At 41.2% G+C, this 12547-nt stretch overlaps 1 protein-coding gene across 11 annotated transcripts in view; it reads left to right on the top strand.

Annotated features, from left to right (window-relative positions):
* The first annotated feature begins 6747 nt into the window (after positions 1 to 6747).
* Positions 6748 to 12547, top strand: part of RCBTB2 (RCC1 and BTB domain containing protein 2) — a 44579-nt gene continuing 38779 nt past the window's right edge. For 5 of the 11 annotated variants that reach the window (XM_021929616.1, XM_009191921.3, XM_003913864.2 and 2 more), the window contains exon 1: positions 6753 to 6976. The gene's annotated coding sequence lies outside the window, so the exon portion shown is untranslated. Of the gene's footprint in view, positions 6977 to 12547 lie in introns of all 11 variants that reach the window. The other 6 variants (XM_021929617.1, XM_021929614.2, XM_009191920.2 and 3 more) reach the window with 5 other exon arrangements.

Here is a 12547-nt window from a genome sequence, read left to right as displayed (position 1 = left end):
TGTAAGTGTGAGCCACCACACCTGGCCCTTTTCTACTCTTTATATCTAGTCTTGCTAATTTCAACTCCTAAAATTTTCTCAAATCCATGTTCTCCTCTCTCTTTAAGCCCATGCCACTGTCACATTGAGTTCAAGGAGAGCTGGTTTCCTGCCAGGGTTGATGTAATAGTGTCTTCAAGTGGTTTCCGTGGCTCCCAGATCACCCTTCTCCCCATTGGCATGACGCTGGGCCATCATGTTGTCCTCCTGCTTAAAATCCTTTGTTAGATCCTATGATACATCTTGCTGTTACATTGACAAGGCCTTCTATTATTTGGCCCATTTACCTTTACCTCTAATTTGGAAAGAGGCCACATGGTCCAGTGGAAAAGCTCCAGATGGGAATCGAAGATGGATTTGAGTCCTAGTTCCACCTCTTACTACTTATGTGACCTTAGGCAAGTTACCTAATGTAAGTCTTCACTATCTCACCTGTAGGATGGGGCAAAAATGACTTAAGTTGCCAATAATTGTAATGTTGACAAAAAGAGTCAAACTCTGTAAAATATTTGAAGGGATTTATTCTGATCCAAATATGAGTGACAGATTGCTCATGACGCAGCCCTCAGAAGATTGTGAGAATATGTGCCCAAGGTGGTCAGGATACAGGCTACAGCTAGGTTTTATGCATTTTAGGGAGAAATAAAACATCAATCAATACATGTAAGGGGTATATTGGTTTCGTCCAGAAAGATGGGACAACTGGAAGGAGTGGCTTCCATGTTATAGGTAGATTCAAAGTTTTTCTAATTGGCAATAGGTTGAAAGAGTTAAATTGTTGTCTAAAGCCCTAGAATCAATAGACAGGAATGTCTGGGTTAAGATAAGGGGTTGTGGAGACCAGGGTTTCCATTATGCAAATAGAACTAATAGAAGGGGATGTCTGGGTTAAGATGAGGGGTTGTAGAGACCAAGGTTCTCATTATGCAGATGAAGTCTCCAGGTAGCAGGCATCAGAGAGAATAGATTATAAAAGTTTCTTATCAGAGGTAATTATCTCCTGAAACAAGAAAAAGGAGAGAGAAGGAAGGGGATTCTCTTTAGAATATTGATTTTCCATTTGCAGGACTACTTCAAGATATGGCAAAGAAAATATATTTAGGGTTAAAATATTTTGATTTCCTTCCTTATCTATCATGTGATATTATGCCAGAGTCAGGTTGGAAAGTAGGTCACGTTATGTAGCACTAAATAAAACCCGTCTGATGAGACTATGGTTTGGAGGGCGTGACTCCCAAGTCCCCAACATGGTGAAACCTGATCTCCAATAAAAATACAAACATTAGCTGGGTATGGTGGTGCGCCTGTAGTCCCAGCTACTTGGGAGGCTGAGGCAGGAGAAGCACTGGAACCTGAAAGGCAGATATTGCAGTGAGCTGAGATCATGAAACTACACTCAAGCCTGGGCAGCAGCAGGAGACTCTACCTCAAAAAAAAAAAAAAAAAAAAAAAGCTATTTTAAACTATTAATTTTTAAAAATTTATTTTTTAATTAACAAAATTCTATATATTTATGGTATATAACACGATCTTTTGATATATGGATACATTATGGAATGGCTGAATCAAGCTAAGTAATAAATGCATTACCTCATATACTTATCATTGTGTGTGTCTGCTCAGCACATTTAACATCTACTTTCTTGGCAATTTGTAAATATACAAAACATTGTTATTAACTACAATCACCCTATTGTACTGTAGGTATCTTGAACTTATTCTTCCTACCTAACTGAAATTTTTTATTCTTTGACCAATATCTCCCTGATCCTCCCCAGTCCCAGTGCCTAATAACCACCATTGTGCTGTCAACTTCTATGAGTTCAACATTTTAAGGTTCCATATGTGAATGAGCTCATGTGGCATTTTACTTAATGAACTCCATGTTCATCCATGTTGTCACAAATGACAGAATTGTCTTTTTTTTTTTTTTTTTTTAAGGTTGATTGATTTTTGACAAGGCTGTGAACACAATGGGGAAAGAACAGTCTCTTCAAAAAAAATGGTGTAGGGAAAATTGGATATCCCTATGCAGGAGAATGAAATGAAACCTTTTTCTCACACCAAATACAAAAATCAACTAAAAATGAATTAAAGGCTTAAAACTTAAGGACTGAAACTATAAAACTACTATAACATAGGGGAAAACTCCATGACATTGTTCTGGGCAATGATTTTTTTGAAGATGACCCCAAAGCACAGGCAACTAAAGCAAAAATAGACAAACAGAATTACATCAAACTATAAATCTTCTGTACAGCAAAGAAAACAATCAACAGAGTGAAGACAAAAGCTAGCACGTTGGAGAAAATATTTGCAAACCATACATTTGTTAGGGCATTAATATCCAAAATATGTAAGGAATTCAAACAATTCAATAGCAAGAAAACAACCCAATTTAAAAATGGGCAGAGCATCTGAATAAACATTTCTCAAAGAAGAGATACAAATGGCCAAGTAGATGAAAAAAAGTTCAGCATCATTAATCATCAGGGAAATGCAAATTAAAGCCACGACGAGATACCATCCCACACCTGTAAAAATGGCTATTATAAAAAAGATGAAAAATAACAAGTGTTGGCAATGATGTGGAGAAAAGGGAACCTTTGTTGATGGGAATGTAAATTAGTACAGTCATTACGAAAACCAGTGCAGAAGTCCTCAAAAAATTAAAAATAGGACTATTTTTAGCAGTCTCACTACTGAGTATATGTCCAACGAAAATGAAATCTGTACGTTGAAGAGCTATCTGCGCTCCCATGTTCACTGCAGCATTATTCACAATTGTCAAGATACAGAATCATCCCTAGTGTCCATTCATGAATGAATGGTTAATCTCCTCCCATTGCCCTATTCCCTCCATATAGCCTTTGTTTCAGCCTTACTGAGCAATTTATAATTCTCAAACACATCACATTTCTTATTCTACTTAGAATACTTCCCTTCCCTAACACTTCCATCCCTGACCTTTGTTCTCTTAGCTAACTTATATACACACTGACTCAGCCTCCCGAGTGGCTGGGATTACAGGCACCCACCACCATGCCTGGCTAATTTTTGTATTTTTAGCAGAGATGGGGTTTCACCATGTTGGCCAGGCTGATCAAGAACTCCTGACCTCAAGTGATCCACCCATCTCTGCCTCCCAAAGTGTTGGGATTACAGGCATGAGCTACTGCACCCAGCCCACACTGAAAACTTAATGCTAAAGTTATCTGTTTTGGAAAGCCTTCTTTGATCACCTCTTGGTATTTTGTCATTCTTTCAGTATTGCCACAGTAAGTGTATATGTGCCTATTATCATCTTTATCACTTTTGTATTCTAATGCCAATTCTAATACCATGCTGAGATGCACAATGCTATACAGCATGGTAATAGCATGTATCAGTAAAGGTGCAGTGTGACTGATATCTCTACAAAACGCAGAGCTGGGCAGTGCACCAATTTAATGCAGTCTCAAGGAATTTAAGTTCTAGAAAACTAAGGAATTTAAGTTCTAGAAAACTAAGGTGCTACCCAAGGTCATTTACCTAATCAATGGCACATACGGCACCAAAGTGCAGGCTGCTTGCAGTCATTCATTCATGCATTCAATCTGTAACAAGCAGACTGATGTAGAAATTTACTGGTGCTAAATTTTTGTTCTAGAGACTCAAAGAGGAAAGAAAGAACATTTTCCTCTTCCCTGAAACATAACTAGACTTTCTGAATTTCCAAGAAAAAGTCAAAAGATGGCCCCATCCAACTTTTCTTGTGATTAGGGCCTTGGTGCCTGTATACCTGAAAAGAAAAAAGCAAGATGAATTCCTCTGATTTTGGATAACTAAAGAAGGCTTAAAGATACCCTAAAGCAGAAGTAACTGGAGGGGTTAAAAAGGGAAGAAAGGGAAGACTTTTATTGCAGCTGGGTCCCCATTGTGGGCTGGAAAAGGACAAGGGCTCCCAGTTTCACGAAAGTAATGTCATGAACTTGTTAGGACATAAGAAGTGGCAGGACATGGAGGGTTGGGTGGAGAAGGAACGGCCCCAGGCTGAATACAAAAAAACATGTCTTGAAATAAAATTGCTAAGGGAATGAGAAGATAGAGAAGTCCAAGAACCAAACTCTAGGCATGCCAATGGCTGGAGAAGTGGAGGATGAGCCAATGAAGCTGCTAGTGAGGTGGACGAACCAAGAGACAGGGGCCACCTGAAGGCCACGGCAAGAAGGTGAATGCTTCAAGATGGCAGCTGTAAGCAACTGTTTCTAATGCTGCTGATAGTTCAAGTGAGATGATGGAAAAGTAACCACTGATTTAGCAATTCTGACGTCATTGGTGACTTTGCCAAGAGGAGTTTCAACGGAGGGGTAGGGGCAAAAGCCTGGCTGAAATAGATTTAAGAATGAATAGGAGGGCCAGGCATGGTAGCTCACATCTATAATCTCAGCACTTTGGGAGGCTGAGGCGGACAGATCACCTGAGGTCAGGAGCTCAAGACTGGCCTGGCCAACATGGTGAAACATCATCTCTATTAAGAATACACAAATCAGCTGGTCATGGTGGCACACACCTGTCGTCCCAACTACTTTGGAGGCTTAGGCATGAGAATCACTTGAACCCGGGAGGCAGGGGTTGCAGTGAGCTGAGACTGAGCCACTTCACTCCAGCCTGGGCAACAGAGCAAGATTCTATCTCCAAAAAAAAAAAAAAAACAAAAGAAAGAAAAAGAAAAATTGGAGGAGGGGATGAGGATACAGTGAGCATAAATGACTCTTTTAAGACATTTTGGAAGAGACCAGAGAATACGTTGGAAGAAACATGTAATCAAGGAACTTTTTAAAAGATAGGCAAATGTTGCACAATATGAATATGCTTATGGGAAAGATCCAGCATAGAGATAAAAATTAATAATGTAGGATTGAGAGCTGACAACTACCCGAGTGAAAAAGTTGAGACTGTAAGGAAGACAGGATCTAATACAAAGGTGGAAGAGTTGAACTTAAATAAGAGCATGCACAGCTCATTCCCAGTAACGGAAGGGAATACAGAGTGCACAGGTCCAGATGTAGGTAAACTTGGGAGATGTGGTGATGGGAACTTTAACTCCTGAAATACTAACCTGTACTCTCTCAGAGTCCAATTTTTTAGTCTACTGAATTCAGCAATACAGTGAAGTTTAGTAGACCAAATTATCCAAAAATTTTGAAGGAAACTTATATGTGATTGAGACATTTTTACCTCTTACTCTAAACTTTGACCGCCCTGGAAAAAACTGTTGGACCCACATAAAATTGAAATCTTTAGTGAAACACATTCTTTTATAGGTGTATTTAAAAGTTTTAACTTCTGAGATAATATCACAGTTTTCAAAACACTAAGACATGATTTTATCGTTAGCTAATTGTCAGGCTTCACCTGAAGCACAGTGTAAGGCCTGCATGAACTTCAGCTCTCCATAATGTGGAAAAGACCAAGTGTGCAAGGCAAACAGATCTTGCCATGGCTGCTGATGATAGAAACTTAATCTCTTGGGGCCTGAGTTGCTTTATCTGTAAAGTAAGGATCATCCTTGCTTTATAAGATTATTGTGAGCTCCAAATAAGATAAAGCTCCCGGCACACAATAGGTGCTTAAAAAAAAAAAAAAAAAGCCAGCTATCATCACTGAAGTGAGCTTTTTCTGAGAGCAAATATGTTTAACTCATAAATTTCTTTCATTGATAAGATGTAACCAATGGGAAACTTGGGGCAGGCACACGATGCCTCTCTGTACTATCTCTGCAACGTCCTGTGAATGTACACTTACTTTTTCTTCTATTTAGAGCTCTAGGAGAAATACCTGTATACCATCTTGCGCGCCTCCTTGTGAGGCTCAGTGGGCTATGCTCAGAGAGTGGAGATAAATGTCTGCCGTCTGTAGCAGAAAGGCAGTTACACATTTCAGAATGATGTTTTTCCGAAGAAATGGCAAAAGCCAGACGAAACAGACTGACACGGTCACTGTGGTTTGGAATCTCAGTTTTTCTATCTGGCTTTACTACTTTTGGCTCTACACTGGAGAGGAACCAGTGTCCTCATGAAACAGCCAGTATAAGAGCAAGCAGCTTACTTCATAGGAGTAGCTAATAACATTTAACTGTTGAGCATTTTACCAAAACCCACTCACGTCAGTTTAAGTGTAGTGCAGTGGAAGAAATTATTGCACATTGCAAAGCTGTGTTGCATTTTACTTAAATCTACAAAGGCCAACAGAAGTGCAGTGTGATATAATAAATTACTGCAAAATATTATAATAATAAGGGGAGAAGGTGGCTGTTACTGAAGCCCTTGGCCCCAAGGTAACTGAGGTCACCCCCACCGAACCCCCCAGCACACATCCCTCATTATTTCAGCATTTGTACTATAGGGGGTTACAGGACTTCCGCCCCAAAGCAATGGGGTGAAAACGTCGGAGCTCCCAGATGGAGGGGCCACCACTAGAAGAAAAGCTGGGGCAGGCTGGAGGAGAGGGGCTGTGGAAAAGGTTGCTCTCAGCATCACACACGCCTCATTCTTCTAGAACGGGTATCCACAAATTCCCAAGATTTGCGAGAACATAACCCTTGAGAAGGTGGGGGTGACCCACGGAGGAATTCCCTGGAAAAGCTGAGACGGCCCCAGCTGGAGATGCGGCGTCCACTCCCGGGGGTCAACTACGAGGGGAGGGGGCGTCTGCGAGAAAGGGGAGGGGCGGCGGTGGGCAGCCCCGGGAGGAGAGGAGGGGCGAGGCGCCGTCGCCAGCCCCCTCCCCTCGTCTGCGCTCCCTTCCTTTCCCTGTCGGTCGGGCACCCGAGCGCACCCCGCCGAGGCCGGGCCGTTTCAGGGGGAGGCGCCAACTCGTCGCGGCGCAGGGCCCCTGACCGTGCAGTAACCGCTACCCAGGAGGCGGAGCGGACGAGGCTCCGGCCTGCGCGGAGGTAAGAGGGTGGAGGAGTGGTGTGGGAGGCCGAGGGGGATCGCGGCCGTGACGTGGGATGCTGTCAGGTACCCCTGGGGCAGGCCATCCCTCCCCGCCCTGCGGCCCGACCTCCCCGCCAGAAAACGCTGAGGGGCCCAGGGGAGTAGAGCCACTACCGTGCCACAGGCCTAGGCGTCGCCGCGCATGCGTAAACCTGCTGGCGGGAGCTGGAGGCTAGGTTCTGGAGCTACACACCAGCCCAGGCCGCGGGCAGAGATTGCCCTGCGCATGCGCAATTCCGCTGGCGTGGGTCCGGCGCGCTGCTCTGGGACTACATCCTGCCGAAGCGCCGGCCCAGGCTGCGCTGCGCTGCGCATGCGCGAGTCCTCTGGTTGGGGTCCCGTTTGGCGTCATTCCAGGGTGATCACCTGCCGAGAGGCCGCTCTCAACTTAGGCTCCCGCGTCCGGTGCGACTGGGGCGGAGGAGGGGGCCGTCACGGGTCCCGGGGGAGCGTCCTGCCTGGAGTTTCGCCTACATAATCAACTCGCAGCACTGCATAGGGTGCTGATGTTTTCATTTCTGTCGCCTCGACCCCTAGGCTCCAGTCCCATAAATCTAGTACCACAGGTCCCGGGCCCCAGACCAGCTCGTTAACTCAGTGGCAGTATATGCTTTCGACATTTTGGTCCTGATGTCCAGGAATAGCGCGGAAAGTTTGACTTTGTTAGGCGAAGCTGTTTTGGAACTGTGGAGGGAGGGGAAGAAATCGCCGAGCGTCTTAAGCCGCAACATGACTGATCTGCTCAGCCCTGGAAATAGGTTTTCAGACATTGAAAACTTTCCAAGCGCTCTGTCTTGGCGGAGAAAGAACTGAGTTGGAAGGCGAATTTAGAATGAACTTTTTGCTTTTGTTCTTTGCAAAAATGACATAAAATGTTGCAACAGTTCGAGGCCAGGACTAAAACAAAATGCATTTCGTGGAGCTACTTTGTACCGCGCTTGGCAACTTACCTTGTTAGAGCTGAATAAAAGTGGTTGAGTTCACAAACAGTGCTCTGGATCATTGCTCTTTCCCCCACACTCGAAAGTGACAGTCACTGTTTAACGTTTATTTAGCCTCCTGGCTTTGCACCTTCCTAGTATTGTGTTCCTGCTGGGCTTTATACGTTACTAGACGGGGGTCCTAGTTAAGTCAGTTTCGTGACTGCTGAGGCTACCGTGAAGAGTTTCTAACAATGTCATTACTGTGTGCCTTGTAATCTTATATGATGTGGTGATACAGATTTGGGGGCTGGAAGAGCCATTTAGGCTCAGAGAATGAATACTCTGGCTGAAATGTAATCTCTTTATTTCCTGCTAGACAGCACATGCATGTTATTAAGCAGCAGGTAAAAGCAACAAGAATGATAGGTTCTTGCATGCCCCACTTCCACCACTCAGGCCTTATTGTTCTTGCTGGGCTCGCCAAGCAGACCCTCACCCCAGGGCTTCTGCATTTGATATTTCCAGTATGTTCAATGCTCACTTTCCCTCTCCTCCCAAGCCTGCATGGCACAGAACTTCGTTTAAGTCTTGAAACAATTGCCATCATTTCAGAGAGGTGACTACCTCACCTAAAATGGCTGGCCCTCCAAACTCTTGTACTGCTAGTTTGGCTTTGTAGCACTTAATCACCGTCTGATATTATGTATTTGTAAGGGTATGATCAATCTACCTCCACCGTAATTGAAGCTCAGAAGGTATTTGTTGATTGTGGAAGTAAAATGGGAAACTAACTTACTCCAGAGATATTTTTGTACTGAACTCAACATAGATTCATTCACTTATTCAACAAAAGTTTATTTTCTGTCAGGTCCTGTCCTTGGTGCTTGGGGTATATCAGTGAACAAAACAGACAAAGATTCCTTCCCTCTGGAGCTTACATTCTAGCAAAGAATGATAAAAACCGTATTTGCTTATTCGGTTAAAAAATTACAAACGCTATGAAAAAGGAGAACAGAGAAAGGGAATTGGGAGTGCAGGTATGGGTTGCAATTTTAAACATCATGGGTATGGTGAGTCTGAAGGATAAACCAAAGGTGATGTTTAACATGGAGAACTGGGTTTTGGAGATAAATGTTCTTCTGGGAGAAAACGTTCTTTATCAAGCTCTACAGTGTCTTTTATGGGAACCCACAGCATGACCCTTGTGATAAACGTCACCATTTTTTATAGTATATAGGTGAAAAAACATTTTTTTCCCAAATAAGAGTTCAAATTATTCAGGAGTTTACAGTTTAACTTAGCACATCAAATGAAGACACTGGACTTTTACAAGGAAGAGACTAGCCAGACAACTATGTAAATTGTGCTGAGAAAAACTGTATGTTGTCTCCACTGTTTTTTGCGATTGCTTCCAAATGTCCCTCTGACTGTGGATGACTGGTGAAGATCTTTTTTAAGAATGTTCGTTGCTTTTCTGTTTTTGAAACTGTGTAGGAGAGGAGCTTAAATCACCCGGTGTGATATTATGCTATAAGGTATTAAATGACCTCTCTTAGAGGTATCGGAATGAACCGGATAAACCTAACTAAATTTCAATCCATAATTAAAGAAGGCTTAGAGAAAGAGGGTGATGGAGAGGAATAATTTTAGAAAGTAAAGTGTGTTTCCCCTCATGTTCTTTACTTACATAGATTACAAATATTTGGTGTTCAAACACCAAAATATTATTAGTCTAGGACCATAAATGTAAGGAATCCATGGAATTTGCTTATGCCCTACAAAATTGTCATAGTCAAGTTTGGTTTTATCAGTTGATTAAAGTGAAATTTAAATGCCCCAAGATACTGCTACTGTTGAGGTTTACTTGGATTTAAATTACTACAAAGCAGGCTGGGCGTGGTGGCTCACCTGTAATCTCAGCACTTTGAGACCGAGGCAGTCAAATCTTCTTGAGCCTAGGAGTTAGAGACCAGCCTGGACAACATGGCAGAACTTTGTCTCTACAGAAAAACAAACGAACAAACAAAAAGTAGCCAGGTATGGTGGCACACACCTGTAGTTTCAGCTACTTGGGAGGCTGTAGTGAGAGGATCACTTGAGCTGGGAAGGTTGAGGCTGCAGTGAGTCATGATCACACCACTGCACTCCAGCTTGGGCAATAGAGTAAAACCCCATCTAATAAATAAATAAATATTGCTACAGGTTAAAATTGTCCAGGAAAAGGGAGATTGGAGACCAGGAATTATTGGGGTTACAGAGTGACATTAAGGACTCTTGTTAAAGACTGAAAGAGAGGTCCACATGAAGATTTTACTTCAAAGGAGTGGATAGCTTGCCTCCTGGTAAGGGATATTGATAATGTCCATCAATGGAAGGCTAAGATGATACTTCGAGCTTTCATTGTCTGGAAGGAACATGTGTCCAGTTCACATGGTGATCACGTTCTAACAACGTGAAGGTTTCCAGGAAACTTAAACCATAATAATTTTTCAGCATTAATCTGACGTTAGAGTGAGTTTCTTTTATGTCTTCAGCCTTGCTAATTGGCCTGAGCTAATATCTCTTATGTATATTTCCCTATGGAAGATGTTTTGAGCTAACACGTACCGGTAGGAGATAGTATGTGAATAAAACAAATTTTGAGTGCATTATAATATTTCCTGTATTATGCTGCATGTATGCATGTATATAATACTGAACAAAACCAATCTCAAGTGGAAATGAGCCAAGGCCAAGAGGGCCTGCCATGTTGAAGGGATAGGTATGCCGTGGGTCAAAGATCTTTAACAATTAGGATCTCTGTAACATGCATGTTAAGATTTTTTTTTGAAAAATTGGATTAAATCTATAAGGACCTAGATTTAAAATGGATTTACAAATGAGATCTCAAGTCTCAACTCACATTAGTTAATATAACAACTTAAAAATATTTTTATCATTTGTGTTGATTATTTTTCATATTTGAAAATGACACTTTGGCTGTGTGTGGCTGAAAAGACTGAAGTTGTCAAGCTCAGTAATCTTTTCAATTAAATACTGCTTTGCTTTGTACTGAAGATCTGACTCATCACTCTTGTTGAAATTTGGAAAACTTTTTAAAAAAACAAATAATTAAAATAGCAACAGTGTTTCTGTATTCTACACAACAGTTTTCTGTTTTTCATGAACATATGGCAATATCATTTCCTCTGAGGTTGTGTGCTAGTTTTAGTTATGCTTTTAGTGTTTTAGTTTTGTCCATACTGTTTATAATTGTTCCATTTTAATTAGCCATGTAGGTATTTTACTGTTATTTGTCATTGATTTTAGACATCTCATTTAAGTGGAGCTAACATTGCAGCTAACATTATCCTTTTTTGCAAGTGAAAATTGGGATCATGTTTTATTATTGTATATGTATTTATATTATTTATAACTTGAAGATGACCCTTAAAAAGCTATTAAAGATACTATCTAATGACTCACCTAAGCATATATTTGGGAACCATCATTATCCTATTGAAATTTATGTGGTCTGCAGCTCACTAACACATTGATGCTGTAAACTGCATGCTGGTACCCTAAAAGACATAGATATTATTTAATTTCCTGTTTCTTTTGATTATAAAAGCATCATCAAATGTGTTGCCCACCCAGATGGGATAATTTTAAGCATAGAGTTCTATATTGAGATAATTCTAAAAAATATTAATGTGTTTCTCGTGCTCGCTTCGGCAGCACATACACTAAAAAATATTAATGTGTTTCTCAAGCATAGCTTTGGAGTTGATCTCATTAAGTTGAATATTAAAATATGTAACACTGGGACTTCTCTACAGGAATTACTATTTCTTTTTCACCGCTTCTTCTGGAATCACTTCTAAAGAAGAATTATTAGCATTTAGAAGCCCCTGATTAACTGCAAAATATCAGCACTTAAAACCTACCATTGGGTTGGGGTAATGTGGACACAAGCCCCTAAGAGCTGGATATTGTTTTGCTCTACGTTATTCTGTTTTCTCTCATGTATTTGCTTTCAATTCAGTGCCTACTGCAGGCACTGAATTAATATTTGTTGAATGAATTAGGCAAATGAACCTATGTCCTGTAAGCAGCTTAACTCATTTTTTAGGTCAGAGGTATTACCAAGTAATATAACACATTGTGTAGCAGATACACTGATTAATACTGATTACTTTACCAAAAATAATATGTACAACCTGCCTGTTTTATGTTTTACACAGGGAAATGAATTATTTGACTTTATGTGAAGATTAAGAATGAACGTGTTTATCGCATTATCAAAAGAGTGTCCCCTTGTTCAGTAGTCTTCAACTGCATAGTTTTTAAGAGTGTAGACAAAACTCTCAGCATAGAATATATAGAAATAAGGAGTTATCTGCCCCAAACAGGGACACTTTAAAAATAAATTATAGAGCCATACAATTAGGAAAGCAGCTGAAATAGGAAATGTCATATGACAGATTACCTTACTTGATATATATTTGGCTTTGAAACATTACTTTTGTACAGACTTGAAATACTGGCCCGTGAGTGTCCCATTTGGAACCTTTAAAGACAGAGATCAGTGGTGGGAGCTTCTGCTGGGAGAGGGTACTTATCATT

The sequence above is a fragment of the Papio anubis genome, chromosome 15 (genome assembly GCF_008728515.1).
Source record: "Papio anubis isolate 15944 chromosome 15, Panubis1.0, whole genome shotgun sequence".
Classification (NCBI taxonomy): domain Eukaryota; kingdom Metazoa; phylum Chordata; class Mammalia; order Primates; family Cercopithecidae; genus Papio; species Papio anubis.
This window is presented reverse-complemented; position numbering and strand designations above follow the sequence as displayed.